The sequence below is a fragment of the Somniosus microcephalus genome, chromosome 6, assembly GCF_052327205.1.
Source record: "Somniosus microcephalus isolate GS21.2 chromosome 6, FLI_Smic_1.0, whole genome shotgun sequence".
In the NCBI taxonomy this organism is placed as follows: domain Eukaryota; kingdom Metazoa; phylum Chordata; class Chondrichthyes; order Squaliformes; family Somniosidae; genus Somniosus; species Somniosus microcephalus.
Window position 1 is genome coordinate 33,587,338 of NC_140992.1, and position 18,417 is coordinate 33,605,754.

The window sequence follows — 18,417 nt, forward strand, 5'->3', positions numbered from 1 at the left end:
TACCTCTCAGCATAATTGTTGCAATTTTGAGTTATCGTCTGGTGAAAATATGAATGGTCCTTTTTCTGCCTCGCCCACTCTTAGCATACAGGGGTGCTGAGAGCTCGGCAAAGGTTGATGTAAAGGATCGAGCAAAATTCAGGAGTTCTAAACTGGCTTGCAGATTTTTCAGAGTTTTAGGCTATTGAATGGTGGCTAATTTTTCTTTATAGGATTGAGTTAATCCTCTACTGTTTCCAGTTATTCACAGGCCCAGAAAATCTACCTCTTCCCGAACTAGTTGACTCTTTTTTATGTTGATTAAGTACCCAGCAGTTGTAAGTCTGGATGAAACGCTATCAATGGCTTTCAAGTGCTCTTGGAGATTGTCATGTGACAGATATATAGCATCCATATAAGAATTGACTTTAGGTAGGTCTTTTAAAAGATCAATGATGTGGGCTGAAAAAAGAACGGGGCTGTTTTGAAATCCCTGGGGCAATCTGGTCCAGCAATACTGATGACCATCGGGTCCAGTCATTGCAGTTTTTGGCCAATCGGCTTTCTCTATTGGATGTGGCTAGAAGCCGTTTGCTAGATCAATACAAGATTTATATTTTTCCCTTGTGATTCCAGAGAGAAGGGCTGTGGAATTTTGCTGTTGTGCAGTATGTGGGGCCGTTACCTTATTTAAGGCTGTATAATCGACCACTAATCTCCACCTCCCATCTGGTTTAGCAACGCCAAACAATGGTGAATCAGTACAAAGAAGATTCACTCGGTTAATCCCGGGGATGAGGGGGTGGTCATATGAGGAGAGGTTGAGTAGATTGGGACTCTACTCATTGGAGTTCAGAAGAATGAGAGGCGATCTTATTGAAACATATAAGATTGTGAAGGGGCTTGATCGGGTGGATGCGGTGAGGATGTTCCCAATGATGGGTGAAACTAGAACTAGGGGGCATAATCTTAAAATAAGGGGCTGCTCTTTCAAAACTGAGATGAGGAGAAACTTCTTCACTCAGAGGGTGGTAGGTTTATGGAATTTGCTGCCCCAGAAAGCTGTGGAAGCTACATCATTAAATAAATTTAAAACAGAAATAGATAGTTTCCTAGAAGTAAAGGGAATTAAGGGTTACGGGGAGTGGGCAGGAAATTGGACATGAGTCTAGGTTCGGAATGGTCATGGCCCTGTGGGTAGTGGAGTGGGCCCAGGGGCCATGTAGCCTGGTTCTGCTCCTACTGTGTTCTAATTCTGTGTTAGATTTCAGGAGATGGTTTTATTCCTGTTCCTGGCTGGGGTGGAGATGGCCTTTACAGAAGGTAAGTACTGTAGAAAATATAGGGACAGAGTGATCTCCTGGAAGAATTTCGATCGCCTAGATGGGTCGGAGAGGAATTTCCCAGATTTTTTTCTCCCAAATTGGCCATTGGGTCTTTATCTGGTTTTTCGCCTCTCCCGGGAGATCACATGGGTTCGGGTGGATGCACAGTGATAGAAGATTTGAGGTTAGGATCAGATCAGCCATGATCTTATTGAATGGTGGAGCAGGCTCGAGGGGCCGATTGGCCTACTCCTGCTCCTATTTCTTATGTTCTTATGTTCTTATGCCATTTTGATTAAGACACATTGTTCTGTTAGTACTTTGAGCGTTGTTAGGAGATCTATTTTTCCTTTGTGGTCTTGAATAGGCCACTGTTTTTTAGGTTTGTGCCAGCCAGCATCAAGTGGGTGGGGTTTGATGTCTATCTTTCCACATTGATTTGGATGGCGTTGTAGATAAGGGTAATATCTATTTATGAGTTTCTCGAGGAGGTCTTTACCTCCCCCCTCTAGGCAAGTTCAATCAAGCTGTGTTCGAACATGTTTTTCCCTGTCATCCTGGTCTGTGGATGCTTCTACAGGTCTGGTTGAAATTTTAAGGTAATGTGTCATGTCTGGTTGTCCTATAATGAGGGAACAGGCCAATTGTGGTACCAGTCCTACATCTAGAGTCACCGTTATTCCATATATAGTAATAGGTATTTTGTAAAAATTAATTATTTTGGTTTTGTCTTGTGTGAATCCCCGTAATGAAGTTTTACAAATTGGACTTCCCAAACCTGTCCACTTAGTTTTTATAATTGCAGGATCCATTACAGTGTAATTAGCTCCCGTATCAAACAGGGCTTTCACTTGTGTGTTTATGGGCAAGGTTGTCCAGGCATAGAGGAATGCAAGAGGCCCCGGCTGGGTTCCAGGCCTCCAATCCTGGGATTGTTCATCCTCAGGATCCTGAGCTTCATTTGCTGCTTTATCTTTAATTATTTTAACTGACTTTTGTTCCACCCTCTTGGGGTTTTCATGTTTTCCAGATCCCTGAGGGGGTTTGTCGGACCGTTTATTTTCTTGATGATCCTCCTGTTGAGGTGGACGTCAGTTTTGCTGGGAATCTTTTTGATCTCTATTTCGGTTTTCTCGAAGATTTTTGTAATTTATTACATCATGAGCTTGCCACCTTAACTGGAATCCTTGGCCCTCAGGAGCATAGGCTGCTCTGGGTCCTGCTATTTGGCCCTGGTTGTCATCACCTTGTTGGGCACTGTTCATTAGGCCTCTCAATTGTGCAGGTGTGCACCTTATCATTAAGGAATTTAGTGGATTTGGAGTATTTGTTTGATTATCCCACAGGATATTCTGTATCCCCTGGTTCTGTTGATCAACATTAATCGTGCCATGAGTTCCAACAGCTCCTACAGCTTCAAAGCCTTCTATTTCAAAAATTATCACTTGGTTTTGTGGAGGTACAGGGATAGGATTATTTCTCCTAATAAAGCAATCGTTTGAATTTTCTAATAAAAAGACTTGGCCAATTCCGGCAGGGTTTGCCATTTCGTTAAGACCTAACCTCGGTTAGGGTTTAATATGAACTTTATAAGAAGCTTCTAGACCCCAATGGTATTTTGAGGGAGTTCTGATTTAAGTTCTACAAGGCCTGATCAGGGTCTTGTCATCTCTAGAAACTTAAATCTGGGTCTTAGTACCACTGTCAGTAAAATGCTCCTTCTATACTTAACAATCTACAACATGGATATAGTTATAAATATAAGTATAGGTTCTGTATCAACTCGTTAACACACACGTTGGGCACCAACTGAAGGGATAATTACTAGCCCTAGCCCTTTTTGGGCTACCCCAGATCAGGCGTTCACCTTCAACTAAAGTTAGAGATAGTCGAATTCTATAAGATGCTTAATTGGGTCTAAAGGTCCAGGCTATCTCTCTCTAAAGGAAAGGAACGACTGAAGATGTTACCATCCTCCAGATAGCACTTTTAATAAGTTTAACTAGACTGTAACCTTCCGGATATTATGAGGGTCCGGAAACAACCCCCCCCCCCCAGAATTCTGCAACTCCTCACAAAAGAGTATACAGAGATTCAGTTTGCGAGTTTGATACAGAAATACTAATTGAGACAATTCTAAAAATATATAAATTTATTAAAGAACCAACATTCAGTTAACAGCTTGTGAGTTAGTGACTTTAACAGTTCAAAATGCAAATAGCTTACATTTCTTATTCTCAGAGATCCTTATTCTCAAATCTTAACTTCATACATTTTTACATTCTTTATTATTTCTTAATCCAGAATATCCACTAAAATCAAATAAGAGTACCTTTTCGATCCCCGAGACTCAAAGAATTAAAAACTTAGAGACTGCCTCTGAAGTTGAGAAACACTTGCCCTTTCCAGCGACTTCTGACTTTCCATCTGAAAAGCTCTATTTTTATACCTTTTTTTAGTGGTTTATTCTTTGAACTTTTCTGCTGATGTAAGCTAATTATCTCTAGTCATTCTTTGTTGAATTATTTTCTATTCTTACTGTCATTTCAGCTGCTAACTCTCAGAATCCTGTCTACTGTATAGGTGTTTCAAAAACTTATCATAAAATGGTTATAACAGGTTTATCTCTTTGATGCCATTCTTATCGAAGGACTTTCATTCAATTTCTAAATCACCTCTGCTGTTTGAAAGCAGACATCGTGTCTACTAACTATTCCATTTTCAATACAAACACAATGTATTTGCTTGGTGTATCTATTGAAGTCATAGCTACAAAATCTTCTGTAGGTATCATATTTACAACATGTAAATTAAGAATAACAACAGAAAATGCTGGAAAAACTCAGCAGGCCAGGCAACATCTGTGGAGAGAGGAATAGAGTCAACATTTCAGGTCGAAACCCTTTGTCAAATGTAAATTTAAAAAAATTCATCTAGGGTGTTCCATGCATTTCGTAGCTATTACAATTGGTTGTATATTAATCGTGCAAATTTGGCTAGGTAAATAAAATTAGAGAGTTAAATGCGTGGCTCAAAGACTGGTGTGGGAGAAATGGGTTTTGCTTCTTGGGACACTGGCATCAGTACTGGGACAGGAGAGAGCTGTTCCGTTGGGACGGACTTCACTTGGCCAGTGCTGGGACTAGAGTCCTGGCGAATCGAATAACTAGGGCTGTAGAGAGGGCTTTAAACTAATTAGTGGAGGGGAGGTTTTAAGAGAGCGAAAAATTAAAATGACAACGGAGAAGGCAATAGAGCAAGGTAGCAGTGGGGGAATTAAAAACCAGGGCGTGTCAGGAAGGGACAGAATGTATAATGGTAAAGTAGTAAAGGGGGTAAAAGCAGGAATAAATTGTCAGAAAACATATTTGAAAGTTCTTTATCTGAATGCACGCAGCATTCGTAACAAAATAGATGAGTTGACGGTACAAATAACTACACATGGGTATGATCTGGTGGCCATTACGGAAACATGGCTGCAAGATGATCATGACTGGGAACTAAACATACAAGGGTATTTGACAATTAGGAAGGACAGACAGGAAGGAAAGGGAGGTGGGGTTGCTATGTTAATCAAGGATGGAATCACTGCAATAGTCAGAAATGATATTGGGTCAAAGGATCAGGATAGTGAAACAGTTTGGGTGGAGATAAGGAATAATAAGGGGAAAAAGTCAAGAGTGGGCGTAGTCTATAGGCCTCCTAACAGTTGTAACTCTGTTGGTTGGTGTATAAATCAGGAAATAGCTGGCGCTTGTAATAAGGGAACAGCTATAATCATGGGGGATTTTAACTTTCATATTGACTGGACTAATCAAATTGGGCATGGCAGCCTTGAGGAAGAGTTCATAGAGTGTATTAGGGATGGGTTCCTTGAGCAGTATGTAACTGAACCAACCAGGGGGCAGGCAATCTTAGATCTGGTCCTGTGTAATGAGACAGGATTAATAAAAAATGTCCTAGTAAAGGATCCCCTTGGAACGAGTGACCATAATATGGTTGAATTCCAAATTCAGTTTGAGGGTGAGAGAGTTGGATCTCAAACCAGCGTACTGCGCTTAAATAAAGGAGACTATGAAGGTATGAGAGTAGAATTGACTAAAGTGGACTGGGAAAACAGATTAAAGTGTAAGACGGTACAAGAGCAGTGGTCTACATTCAAGGAGATATTTCACATCTTTCAAGATAAATATATTCCACTGAGGAAAAAGGGGAGGAAAAGAAAAGACAGCCATCCGTGGCTTAGTAAAGTAATGAAGGATAGTACCCGACTGAAAACAAGGGCATATAAAGTAGCCAAATCTAGTGGGAGGATAGAAGATTGGGAAGCATTTAAAAGCTGGCAAACAATAACTAAAAGATTAATTAAGAAAGGGAAGATAGATTATGAAAGTAAACTAGCAAAAAATATAAAAACAGATAGCAAGAGTTTCTACAGCTATATAAAAAGAAAAAGGGTGGCTAAAGTGAACGTTGGTCCCTTAGAGGATGGGACCGGGAAACTAGTGGTGGGGAACATGGAGATGGCAAAGACGCTGAACAAATATTTTGTATCAGTCTTTACAGTAGAGGACACTAAAAATATCCCAACACTGGACAAACAGGGGGCAATTGGGGGGGGGGGAGCTAAACATGATTATAATCACTAAGGAGATGGTACTCGGTAAAATAATGGGACTTAAGGCAGATAAATCCCCCGGACCTGATGGTCTACATCCTAGGGTCTTGAGAGAAGTGGCGGTAGGGATTGTGGATGCATTGGTGATTATTTTCCAAAACTCCCTGGACTCAGGAAAGGTCCCGGCAGATTGGAAAACTGCTAATGTAACACCCTTATTTAAGAAGGGAAGTAGACAAAAAGCCAGAAACTATAGACCAGTTAGCCTAACACCTGTGGTTGGCAAAATGTTGGAGTCCATTATTAAGGAAACAGTAACAGAGCATTTGGATAAACATAATTTAATAGGACAGAGTCAGCATGGTTTTATGAAGGGGAAGTCATGTTTGACAAATTTGCTCGAATTCTTTGAGGACAAAACATGCAGGGTGGATAAAGGAGAACCAGTGGATGTAGTGTATTTGGACTTCCAAAAGGCATTTGACAAGGTTCCACACAAAAGATTACTGATCAAGATAAAAAATCACGGGATTGGGGGTAATATACTGGCATGGGTGGAAGATTGGCTATCTAACAGAAAACAAAGAGTTGGGATAAATGGTTCTTTCTCGGGCTGGCAATCAGTAACCAGTGGTGTTCCGCAGGGGTCAGTGCTGGGACCCCAACTCTTTACAATCTATATTAACAATTTGGAGGAAGGGACCAAGTGCAACATATCTAAGTTTGCAGATGATACAAAGATGGGAGGGAAAGCAGTGAGTGAGGAGGACATAAAAAACCTGCAAAAGGACATAGACAGGCTAAGTGAGTGGGCAGAGATTTGGCAGATGCAATATAATGTTGGAAAGTGTGAGGTTATGCACTTTGGCAGAAAAAATCAAAGAGCAAGTTATTATCTAAATGGAAAGAAACTGCAAAGTGCTACAGTACAAAGGGATCTGGGGGTCCTGGTGCATGAAACACAAAAAGTTAGTATGCAGGTGCAGCAGGTGATCAGGAAGGCCAATGGAATCTTGGCTTTTATTGCAAGGGGGATGGAGTATAAAAACAGGGAAGTCTTGCTTCAGTTATACAGGGTATTGGTGAGGCCACACCTGGAATACTGCGTGCAGTTTTGGTTTCCATATTTAAGAAAAGATATACTTGCTCTCGAGACGGTTCAGAGAAGGTTCACTCAGTTGATTCCAGAGATGAGGGGGTTGACATATGAGGAAAGGTTGAGTAGGTTGGGACTCTACTCATTGGAGTTCAGAAGAATGAGAGGCGATCTTATCGAAACATATAAGATTGTGAGGGGGCTTGATCGGGAGGGTGCGGTGAGGATGTTTCCACTGATGGGTGAGACTAGAACTAGGGGGCATAATCTTAGAATAACGGGCTGCCCTTTCAAAACTGAGATGAGGAGAAACTTCTTCACTCAGAGGGTAGTAAATCTATGGAATTTGCTACCCCAGAGAGCTGTGGAAGCTGCAACATTAAATAAATTTAAAATGGAGATAGACAGTTTCCTAGCAGATAAGGGAATGAGGGGTTACGGGGAGAGGGCAGGGAAGTGGACGTGAGTCTAGATTCGGATTAGCCATGATCCTATTGAATGGCGGAGCAGGCCCGAGGGGCCGTATGACCTACTCCTGCTCCTACTTCTTATGTTCTCATGTTTCCTGTTTCATTTGATGTTACTTTTACAAAAGCATATGGGTGTTTAATGTTCTATGTTTCTGTTCGAAGTGTTCATTTTTAACACTTTACTTGAGCATTGCTATTGTGTTGGTTCCAAACTGCAGACTTTTTGGAAGCAAGCCTTTGCTTTTTCAATAGGGCCATTGTTTTAGTATTAACAATCAATTCCCATTTCAAAAGCTTGTGTGGTGTTTACAACTTCTGCTAACACGTCATCTTATCTCAGAAGCCTGTATTTCTGTTTACAGCTTGTGTCGTTGAGGCTTTTAGATTTTTAAACCCAGTATGTGTTTTAATAAAGTCATAATTCTGTTCATAGGATGGTGTATCTCTTGGAATATGGCTATTTCCTTTACAGTGGCTCTTGGTGCATCTGTAGGCCAACTGGACTTCTATTTCTTACTTTGGTAGTCTAAAACTACAAAATATGGGGGGCCCTGGACATGGGCCCCATAGGCCTGTACGTTGGAGATTAGCACAAAACCAAATTGATGCTGTCATGTGTTGCACATCAGTCAAATAGGAGACTAGCTGTTAATGGACAGCTTGTCATATTTCTTGTTTGTGGGTCATTTGCCCATGCCTTGGGTAAGCTGGTACTTGTTGAATTTAATACATTATTAGCACAGGTTTATAATGCATCATGTTAGTGCTTTGTTTGGGGTAGAGGAAGAAGAAATGCTTTGCTAGGAATCGGTGGGTTAAATTTCCATGATATTACACAGTAATTCTTAATTGTGATGGGTGATTTTAACTAGAGACGCAAAACAGGCAGGCGGAATGTGCCCATTGTTCCCGCCATGAGGCCTGAGCCATTTTGAATCAGCTGGCTCCCACGCGGAAACAGTCTGCAGAGCAGGCTCGGGGAGGGGTAGGAGGTGATCCCAGGGGGCAGGGGGAGCAGGCCAGCATTATTTTGGGGTCCAGTAGAAGCACTCCTGATGCTCCTGGTCCCACAAAAATAAAAGGTATAACAAAACTGTCTTTTTTTGGAGCACCCGAATCAGTGGTCCACTGGTTAGGCTGCTCAATGCCTGGTACAAATGGGTGGAGCATGTACAGCACATGCTCCGCCCATTTTTACCTCAGAATTGCAATCATGGTCCTATGTACATCACATGATTTGCAAATTACATGTGGCCACCTGCCTGAAACAGACTAGTGCTTTAGCCGCCCATCGCAAGACCCTGTCCAAGATGGCGGTGGCATAAAATGGGCGGCACTGACCCGATACCATTTCTTAGTCACTACCACCCTATTTATGCCAGGTGAGGGCCCTTAATATTAGTTCTATGCGGTATTGCTAACTATTGGGTGATGGGCACAGATCATGTTGGTTGCAGTACTTTTCTTTCTGTATGTTGTAGATGGGATATGTTTTCCCATTAGTTATGTGTTTGGTTTAGAGTGTTGCCATGACAACATTTTTACCTCCGTCATTCTGTGCAATGCACCACATAGATAAGTGATAGTAGGCCTTTGGCAAAAGCACGCAAAGGACTTTCATGGGACACACAATGCACAGGCTGGTGCTTGTAGCTGCATGAGTCCTGCATGGGACTGCTACCTGCTTTCAGCCATTCTTGTGCAAAACCAAAAGTAGAACTCTTGCTTGCAGGGCCGCATGTGTTGGATTCTCTGAAATGGTTACCGTTCATTCAGGGCGTTAATCCAAGCATGGGGCTGCCCATAATCATGCTGCTGTCCTGCCTACCTCAGCACCCAGAGGCTTGCTATTTCTATTCTAGTGCTTGGCTGCCAAAAGTACTTTGGAGGAAGGGATGCAAATGAGCCATGAGCGAAACTATTGGAAAACTTGAGCACTCACAAGACTACTACAATAACTACATTTTACAGGATGAAATGCTGAGCGGAAGGAGTCAAGGCATAACTAGGGTGGGCTGGAGCTAGTTAGATGGGTTTTTAGGAGAATTTTGGAAGTGAGGAGGGAAATGGCAAGGTGAGATTTACAGCACAAGCTCCAGAGGGCAGAGGAATAATTGCTGAAATAATGACCCCTGATGGTGCAGACAGAGCTGGGAACAAGGAGCAAGTTAATCCTGGAGGAGTGGAGAATACATCTGGGGATGAATGTTTGGAGGAGATTGCTGAGTTGGGTAGGGAAAGGCTATGGCAGGATTTGAAAGCAAGTATTGGAATCATAAAACCAATTTGCTGTGGTAGGGGAGTCAGTGGAGCTTGGCAAGGATGGGGTGATTGGGAATATGGGACTATTGTGCGTGAGAACGTGGGCTGCGATGTTCTGAATGAGTTGTAATTTGTGAAGGATGGAAGTTGGCTAGGAGAGCATTTGAAAAATCCAGCCTTGATGACATAAAGGCATAGATTAGGGTTCTGACAGCATTGGCCTAGATGAGTAGCAATGAGAATCTTGAGGCACATGTTTTTTTTAATTCATTCACAGGATGTGGGCATCACTGGCAAGGCCAGCATTTATTGCCCATCCCTAATTGCCCTTGAGAAGAAGCTGCCTTCTTGAACCACTGCAGTCCGTGTGGTGAAGGTACTCCCACAGTGCTGTTAGTTGGGAGTTCCAGGATTTTGATCCAGCGACAAGAAAGGAACGGCGATACATTTCCAAGTCAGGATGGTGAGTGACTTGGAGGAGAACTTGGAGGTGGTGGTGTTCCCATGCGTCTGCTATCCATGTCCTTCTAGGTGGTAGAGGTCACGGGTTTGGGAGGTGCTGCCGAAGAAGCCTTGGCAAGTTGCTGCAGTGCATCTTGTAGATGGTACACACTGCAGCCACGGTACACCGGTGGTGGAGGGAGTGAATGTTTAAGGTGGTGGATGGGGTGCCAATCAAGCAGGCTGCTTTGTCCTGGATGATGTCGAGCTTCTTGAGTGTTGTTGGAGCTGCACTCATCCAAGCAAGTGGAGAGTATTCCATCACACTCCTTACTTGAGCCTTGTAGATGTTGGAAAGGCTTTGGGGAGTCAGGAGGTGAGTCACACGCCACAGAATACCCAGCCCCTGACCTGCTCTTGTAGCCACAGTATTTATGTGGCTGGTCCGGTTAAGTTTCTGGTCAATGGTGACCCCCCCAGGATGTTGATGGTGGGGGATTCGACAATAGTAATGTCAAGGGGAGGTGGTTAGACGTTCGCTTGTTGGAGATGATCATTGCCTGGCACCAATGTTGCCTCTTATTTTTTTTGGCTGCGCGGTCCTTTTAACTCGCTGCGCGGCCCATTCAAATTTTCATGCATGCACGATTTCTCCCGTATAAAGCCGGTGAGCGGCCTGCGCAGGACCTCCAGACTGCTGCACAGCCGTGCAGCCACGCAGCTCAGTGGGATCGTTGCCTGGCACTTGTGTGGTGCGATTGTTACTTGCCACTTATCAGCCCAAGCCTGAATGTTGTCCAGGCCTTGCTGCATACATGTACCCCACACCCACATTTTATCCTGACTTTCAACCTCTTTAGGCCTATTGTGCCATTGAGAATCTGCCCTGACTCACATGTACTAATTGGTACACATCTAGCCTGACCGAACCAAGGAATGCACATCCTTGCTTTTCCTCCCAACATTTCTCATACTTTTGGGGTCTCTCGTTGTTGACAGCCTTACGTTCAATGTGCTGTGTTGTTTTTAAACTAGCAGGAACCAGAAATGTCAACTATGGATACTTTGAATTTTTATGCCCCCAGTTTCTGGTGGAGCCTGGCACCCAATTCCAGGCTGACTCCTATAGCCATTTGGAGCACATGTGCCACGTAACAATTATACCGCCCCACCCCACCCTGCCCCGCCCCACCCCCCACCCCACCCCAGCCCACCCCACCCCACCTCCCCAAGGGGGCCTAAAAATAACTTGCGCTCCACTGAACACATGGAGACACATTAAGGTGCCTACAGAGAGCGGACCGGACTCCAGCAAGAGCAATCGAAGCTAACTATGTTTTTTTTATTCGTCATGGGATCTGGGCATCACTGGCAAGGCCAGCATTTATTGCCCATCCCTAGTTGCCCTTGAGAAGGTGGTGGTGAGCTGCCTTCTTGAACTGCTGCAGTCCGTGTGGTGAAGGTACTCCCACAGTGCTGTTAGGGAGGGAGTTCCATGATTTTGACCCAGCGACGATGAAGGAACGGCGATATACTTCCAAGTCAGGAAGGTGTGTGACTTGGAGGGGAACTTGGAGGTGGTGGTGTTCCCATGTACCTGCTGCCCCTGTCCTTCTAGGTGGAAGAGGTCACGGGTTTGGGAGGTGCTGCCAAAGAAGCCTTGGCGAGTTGCTGCAGTGCATCTTGTAGATGGTAATAACTACAGCCAATCAAGCGGGCTTCTTGAGTGTTGTTGGAGCTGCACTCATCCAGGCAAGTGGAGAGTATTCCATCACACTCCTGACTTGTGTCTTGTAGATGGTGGAAAGGTTTTGGGGAGTTAGGAAGTGAGACACTCGCCGCAGAATACCCAGCCTCTGACCTGCTCTTGTTGCCACAGTATTTATGTGGCTGGTTCAGTTAAGTTTCTGGTCAATGGTGACCCCCCAGGATATTGCTGGTGGGGAATCCGACAATGATAATGCCATTGAATGTCAAGGGGCAGTGGTTAGACTCTCGCTTGTTGGAGATAATAATTGCCTGGCACTTCTATGGCGCGAATGTTACTGCCACTTATCAGCCCAAGACCGAATGTCGCCCAGGTCTTGCTGTATGCGGGCATGGACTGCTTCATTATCTGAGGAGTTGTGAATGGCACTGAACACTGTGCAGTCATCAGCAAACATCCCCACTTCTGACCTTATGATGGAGAGAAGGTCATTGATGAAGCAGCTGAAGATGGTTGGGCCTAGGGCACTGACCTGAGGAACTCCTGCAGCGATGCCCTGGGGCTGTGATGATTGACCTTCAGTCACCACAACCATCTTCCTTTGTGCTAGGTATGACTCCAGCCAGTGGAGAGTTTTCCCCCTGATTCCCATTGACTTCAGTTTTACTAGGGCTCTTTGATGCCACACTCGGTCAAATGCTGCCTTGATGTCAAGGGCAGTCACTCTCACCTCACCTCTGGAATTCAGCTCCTTTGTCCATGTTTGGACCAAGGTTGTAATGAGGTCGGGAGCCGAGTGGTCCTGGCAGAACCCAAACTGGGCATCAGTGAGCAGGTTATTGGTGAGTAAGTGCCGCTTGATAGCACTGTCGATGACACCTTCCATCACTTTGCTGATGATTGAGAGTAGACTGATGGGGCGGTAATTGTCCGGGTTGGATTTGTCCTGCTTTTTGTGGAAAGGACATACCTGTGCAGTTTTCCACATTGTCGGAGATGCCAGTGTTGTAGTTGTACTGGAACAGCTTGGCTTGAGGCGCGGCTAGTTCTGGAGCACAAGGGTTCAGCACGACAGCCGGGATGTTGTCAGGACCCATAGCCTTTGCTGTATCCAGTGTGCTCAGCCATTTCTTGATATCAGGTGGAGTGAATCGAATTGACTGAAGATTGGCTTCTGTGGTGGTGGGGAGCTCAGGAGGAGGTCGAGATGGATCATCCACTTGGCACTTCTGGCTGAAGATGGTTGCAAACGCTTCAGCCTTGTCTTTTGCGTTAAAATAGTATTGACTTTTTGTAGTTGAAAAAGAACTGTGTAAAGTATGTTTGGTACAGTATTACTCCAATCATGTGGTGCATTTATCTTGTCTAATAATCAATGGTACTGTGCAAATAGACTCAGCCTGGTCCATGCAGGAATTTCCACTTTGTTGCATTGTATCCAAGGGACAGAAGGATTTCAGTATGTCCTGTGTACATACAGCGCAGGTGACTAGCAAGCAGCAAGGCTTGGGGAAGTCAACAGATACTATAAAACAAGCAGTTTTATATATTTTTAAAGTAAGGTAATCCTTTATTGTGCAGCGTTTACAAGATGAAATTACTTCTTATGCAGGATAACTGGGTCTGCAGCCACGGTTTGTTTTGGCAAACTCTTGATTTTTGGGGGAATATTGTTTCTGCTGTTAACCTAAACAAAACGAAGGCGCACGATCTGTACAGTGTAAGGGGGAGGCGGCACAGGGTTTGTGCAGAAAGATGAGGATAGATGGGGTCCGTACGTAGGAGGAGTTATAAGGTTTGTGCAGTGAGGGGGACAGGAGCAACAGGGTCTGTAGAGAGGAAGAGGCAGCAACACAGGACATGCACTGCACTGACAGGGGAAGGAGGCAAAAATCATATTTTGTAAAAATTACATATAACTACTAAACATTTTAAGGAAAGGAATGAGACTTGAAAAAAAGATCCCGCTGCAAAGGGGCTATCGCTCATTATCGCTTGGATATTTTTAATGTTGCCCTATCTGAGAAACTTGAATCTTGACGTCTTTAAAACAGTGCCTTTAATATTCTGCTGTGACCACTGGGAGTCGCAAGCACCGATGAAGATTAGGAGTTGCCGGACCGCGAGAGAAGCTGTCATTTTCGCCACCGCCAGGAGATGGTGCTAACGCGCTATCCGCTTCCCTGTAGACCGGGTTTCACCGTCCGCTCTATTCCCAGTCACTGTAGCTGTGTTAGATTGACTTTCTCTGCTCTGTTCTCTCCCTCAAATCACGTACAATCATATTTATTGTAACAGAGCAGCGTGTATGAGGACCACTGGATGGTCTGCTATGTGTGATTCCTAGAAAACACAATACGTGAATTAGGCATTTATATATTTTAGTTTTATAATTTAATATTTAGTTTTTAAGATTGCCAACATTAACGAAACAGCAAAACATTCGTTGCGATCATTTCCTTATTCTTAATGCAGGTATAGTTTAGTGTATTGTAACAGTTTTACCGCCTTTCCTATGTCACACTTTTTTAATTCCTTGTATGTGAAGCGCTTTGAGATGCAGTATTTATAGACCGGACAAGGCGCTATTTAACTGCAACAATTTATTCTTAACTAGGGCTGTACAGAAGCGCGATGAATAGTAGCTTTAAGTATCTGATTATTTCTTGAGGCAGTCATTAGATGGTGAAAATTGAATTACTCCGTTGTTTGAGAGTTTGAGGATTTCGTCCTATTGGATCCTAGAAAATGCTGTAGGATTCGTGATTTAACTTTTAAAAATATTCTAAAACACGTTCGGACGTGGCCTTTATATATTTATTCAAAACACACTTTTTTTTGCGAACTAAGATATTCTTCAGTAAATAAATGTTTTTCTTGATGACTATCCATGTTTAGTTTTTTTCCCCTATGTGCGCGGATTTCCTAAATTTCAGATTGAAGCGGAACCAGTTATATTTCCTGAGTTTTGTAAGTAACTGTCCATAAAATGACTTCAAAATGTTGTAAAAGGAAGTACTTGCGTTTATAATCTTAAATTGTTAATCTAACGTTGTGATCAACTATATTTGGCCCTTTGATTGAATCTTTTTATCTTTATCTGTTTTAAGATATTATTATTTTGATATATAAACATTGGCGAAAGTTCTTTTGAACTCCGATAGTTACGAAACAGAAGCCTAAAAATCCAAGCCCAGTAACGATGTAATGGAACTGATTCACCAGCGGGAGGTGCTGCAGACTCGCTATCCAATCGAGTTCCTCTTCATTACTGATGTCAATACATTATTGATAGTTCTATATCTAGTACAAATATCAAAATGTGATTTTTTTTCTCCCCCCTCCCCCAAGTCAGCGTTCTACAATTCTTTGAGTGTGTTTCTGTTCTGACTGGACTGTAACAGCCTCGGCGCGAACAACCTAGACGGAGCAACATTAGGTGAAGAATTGAAGATCATTCGGAGCTTCCCTCGCAAGGACATGGCACGCGTGTTTCCCAGGATTTATGACTTCACTTTCAAGTCATCTCCTGAGCTGGGGATGGGGGAAGGAAAGGTGACACATGTCTATAGGAACCCGACTTTTTCTTTTTTTTTAAACTAACTAGTTACTCTGAAATGTTAACTGCCTAAGGTTAAAATATAAAGCCCCTTTTTAAAGGGCGTAGCTGTTTGCAAATGGGGAGCCCTGGCCTTTTCCCACCCCCCGAATGATAAAGCGTGGATTCGCTTAGCGACTGTGGCCCGGTGATACTGCTTGTGCAGTGGGGGGACTGGTGAGGCGACTCGGCCTGTGTTTGTGATTTGAGCACAGTGTGTTTTACAGGAGATACACAAAGTGAAAATTCGCAAACAGAATGAAAGCACCGCCGGTGAAGTTACATTAATAACGACGCTGAAACCAGTATTTCAGGCACTGCTTTGATGCAATTCCTTGGATTAGGGTAGACTGGTTCAAGTAACTGCTGGATAGGTTTGGTACTGTACTTTTGAAGTTACACTGAAGAGAGAGGGAGAATCATCTGTGCGATTACACGACCAGCACTGTAACGCTGTAAATAGTATGAGGACCTGCTGCTTTTCAACTTTGTGAAAATAGTATTTCAACATTTTGAAATTCGAGTTCCCGGAAATTAGTAACCAGGAGATTCACGGTCATAACAGAAGGGTGAACTTAACCTAATAGCAACTGTCATCTTGTTAGCTTATATAACGTGTCTGTGTAATAATTGTAATTGTTTAAATCCGTCACTGAGTAGAAGCGTGTGCATGGTAAGTAACCCTAGCTTCACGTTCTGAGACTTGCTTGTCAACAGATTGATGCTTTTATGTATTGGTATTTCATTGGATCGACCCACAAGTCAATATTTTGTATTATTAAGATCAAATAAAATATTTAAAATAAACTTGTTTCGTCTTAATAAGGGTCTCTATCTGAAACAGAAATGTCCTTCTAAGGGGCAGTGTCCAACCACGCTCGGCTCCCTCTCTGCGCCTTGGGCAAGGTGAAGGTCCTTGTCATTGTTCCCCTCACTCAGTGTGAAAAGGTTTCAAGCTCCTCTGCTGGCTCCGCTGATTACAGCAGGTCACTGGGCCATTGCAGACCAGAAGATCCCTGGGTCAATTCCTCTGCTGGAGGCTAGGGGGCGACAATTGAGGAACGGTGTTCCGAGGTGACAGAGGGGGTGGGGGAGATTCGGCATCGCCGCTCCTGATCGCTACCCGGTGACCCCTGCTGGGACATAGGCCCCAGGTGAAGGCAGGATTGGGTGTGGCTGTCATTGGCCGCTGCTGTAGAAGAAAAGAAGAAAGAAAGACTTGCATTTATATAGCGCCTTTCACGACCACCAAACGTCTGAAAGCGCTTTACAGCCAATGAAGTACTTTTGAAGTGCAGTCACTGTTGTGATGTGGGTAATGCGGCAGCCAATTTGCGCACAGCAAGCTCCCACAAACAGCAATGCGATAATGAGCAGACAATCTGTTTTTGTTCTGTTGGTTGAGGGAGAAATATTGGCCAGGACACCGGGGATAACTCCCCTGCTCTTCTTCAAAATAGTGCCATGGGATCTTTTACGTCCATCTGAGAGAGCAGGCGAAGAGTCCTCAGTACTGTTTGTCGAGGCTCGCGCATGATGGATGGCTACCTGGACCAGGGACTGGAGGGCTTTTGGCCTGTGTGGAATTGCACCCCAGCAAGAGTCAACACCTAGAGAGGAGAAAATTGGCAATGAATAAAGTTACTCTCCCAAACTCAGTTGTAGGAGCTGGTTGCTCCATTGCCTTGAAAGTTTGGGCATAGTGAGGTTTGCCTACATGGTTTCCCACTGCAGAGATTCTTGCCAGTGATACCCATATCTGAATCCTTGTTGGGGAACCCTTTGATTAATTGGACATCACCATGGACATCTCAAAAGCCTTAAAGTCTAGCACCATACATGCCTGAACAATAAGCACTGTACGGTCACCCCCCAAAACGATGTTCGTGGTTATTCAGTTTTCTCTTAAATTGGCCTCTCACTCAGTTATAATGAAAGGTCATCGACCTGAAACATTAACTCTGTTTCTCTCTCCACAGATTCTGCCTGACCTGCTGAGTATTTCCAGCATTTTCTGTTTTTATTTATAAATGATTAATTAGATTTCCCTACATTATAACAGTCAATACACATCAAAGTATTTCATTGGCTATGAAGCACTTTGGGACTTCCTGAGTTTGTGAAATGCACCATATAAATGTAAATTCTTTTTTTCACTATATCCTGATCTTTATTCCCTCCAATCCCTGGAAGATGAAAATCGTATTCATCAAAGGTAGTTTCTTCATGCCCAACCAACAGCTCTTATCTTTTGGCTCCACTCTATCTTCCTCTATCCACATTCTTGTCTCCTCCAGTTTCAAGTGGCACTCCCACTTCCCCATTGCAAAAGCTGCTTCCTAGAAGCATGGTTTCCTCTCTTGTACCAAACACTTCTTTTCCCCTCAACCCTTAATAATGCATTAAGTCCAAATTCATTCAAAACTTCAACGCTGCTCTTTCAACACTTCTTTTATACTCAAGGCCAAGTTAAAACTCATTGCCTGATAAACAATCCCTCTCACTTCTAGCTGACAACCTCTCGCTCCATTTCAAACTTTCTTGTTTCACTCTGTTCTGTGGATACAACGACGATCATTATTGGTCCAGACTTTCCTCTCTTGTTCCTCCTCAGCTGCAAATACACCACCCTGTATGTTCTTCCTTCTCCTTGCATCCTCCTTGTACTGGTATGAAGACTCATTGCACTGTCCCCATCCTCGAATGCATTCTTTTCCTAGGACCTCGAAACGTTGAAACTCTGAACCTCCCTCAGTTGAAAATCAAGGCTTGGCATCTCTCGTTTACCACATCCTGATTTACAACATCTTCTCTTCTGATCTTTTCAATGTGCTGGTATTCTGCATTACAAACTTTGCCAAATTCACCAATAAATGTACATTTTAAAAGGGATATTGGCAAACGGAGTTGGAGTCAAGCA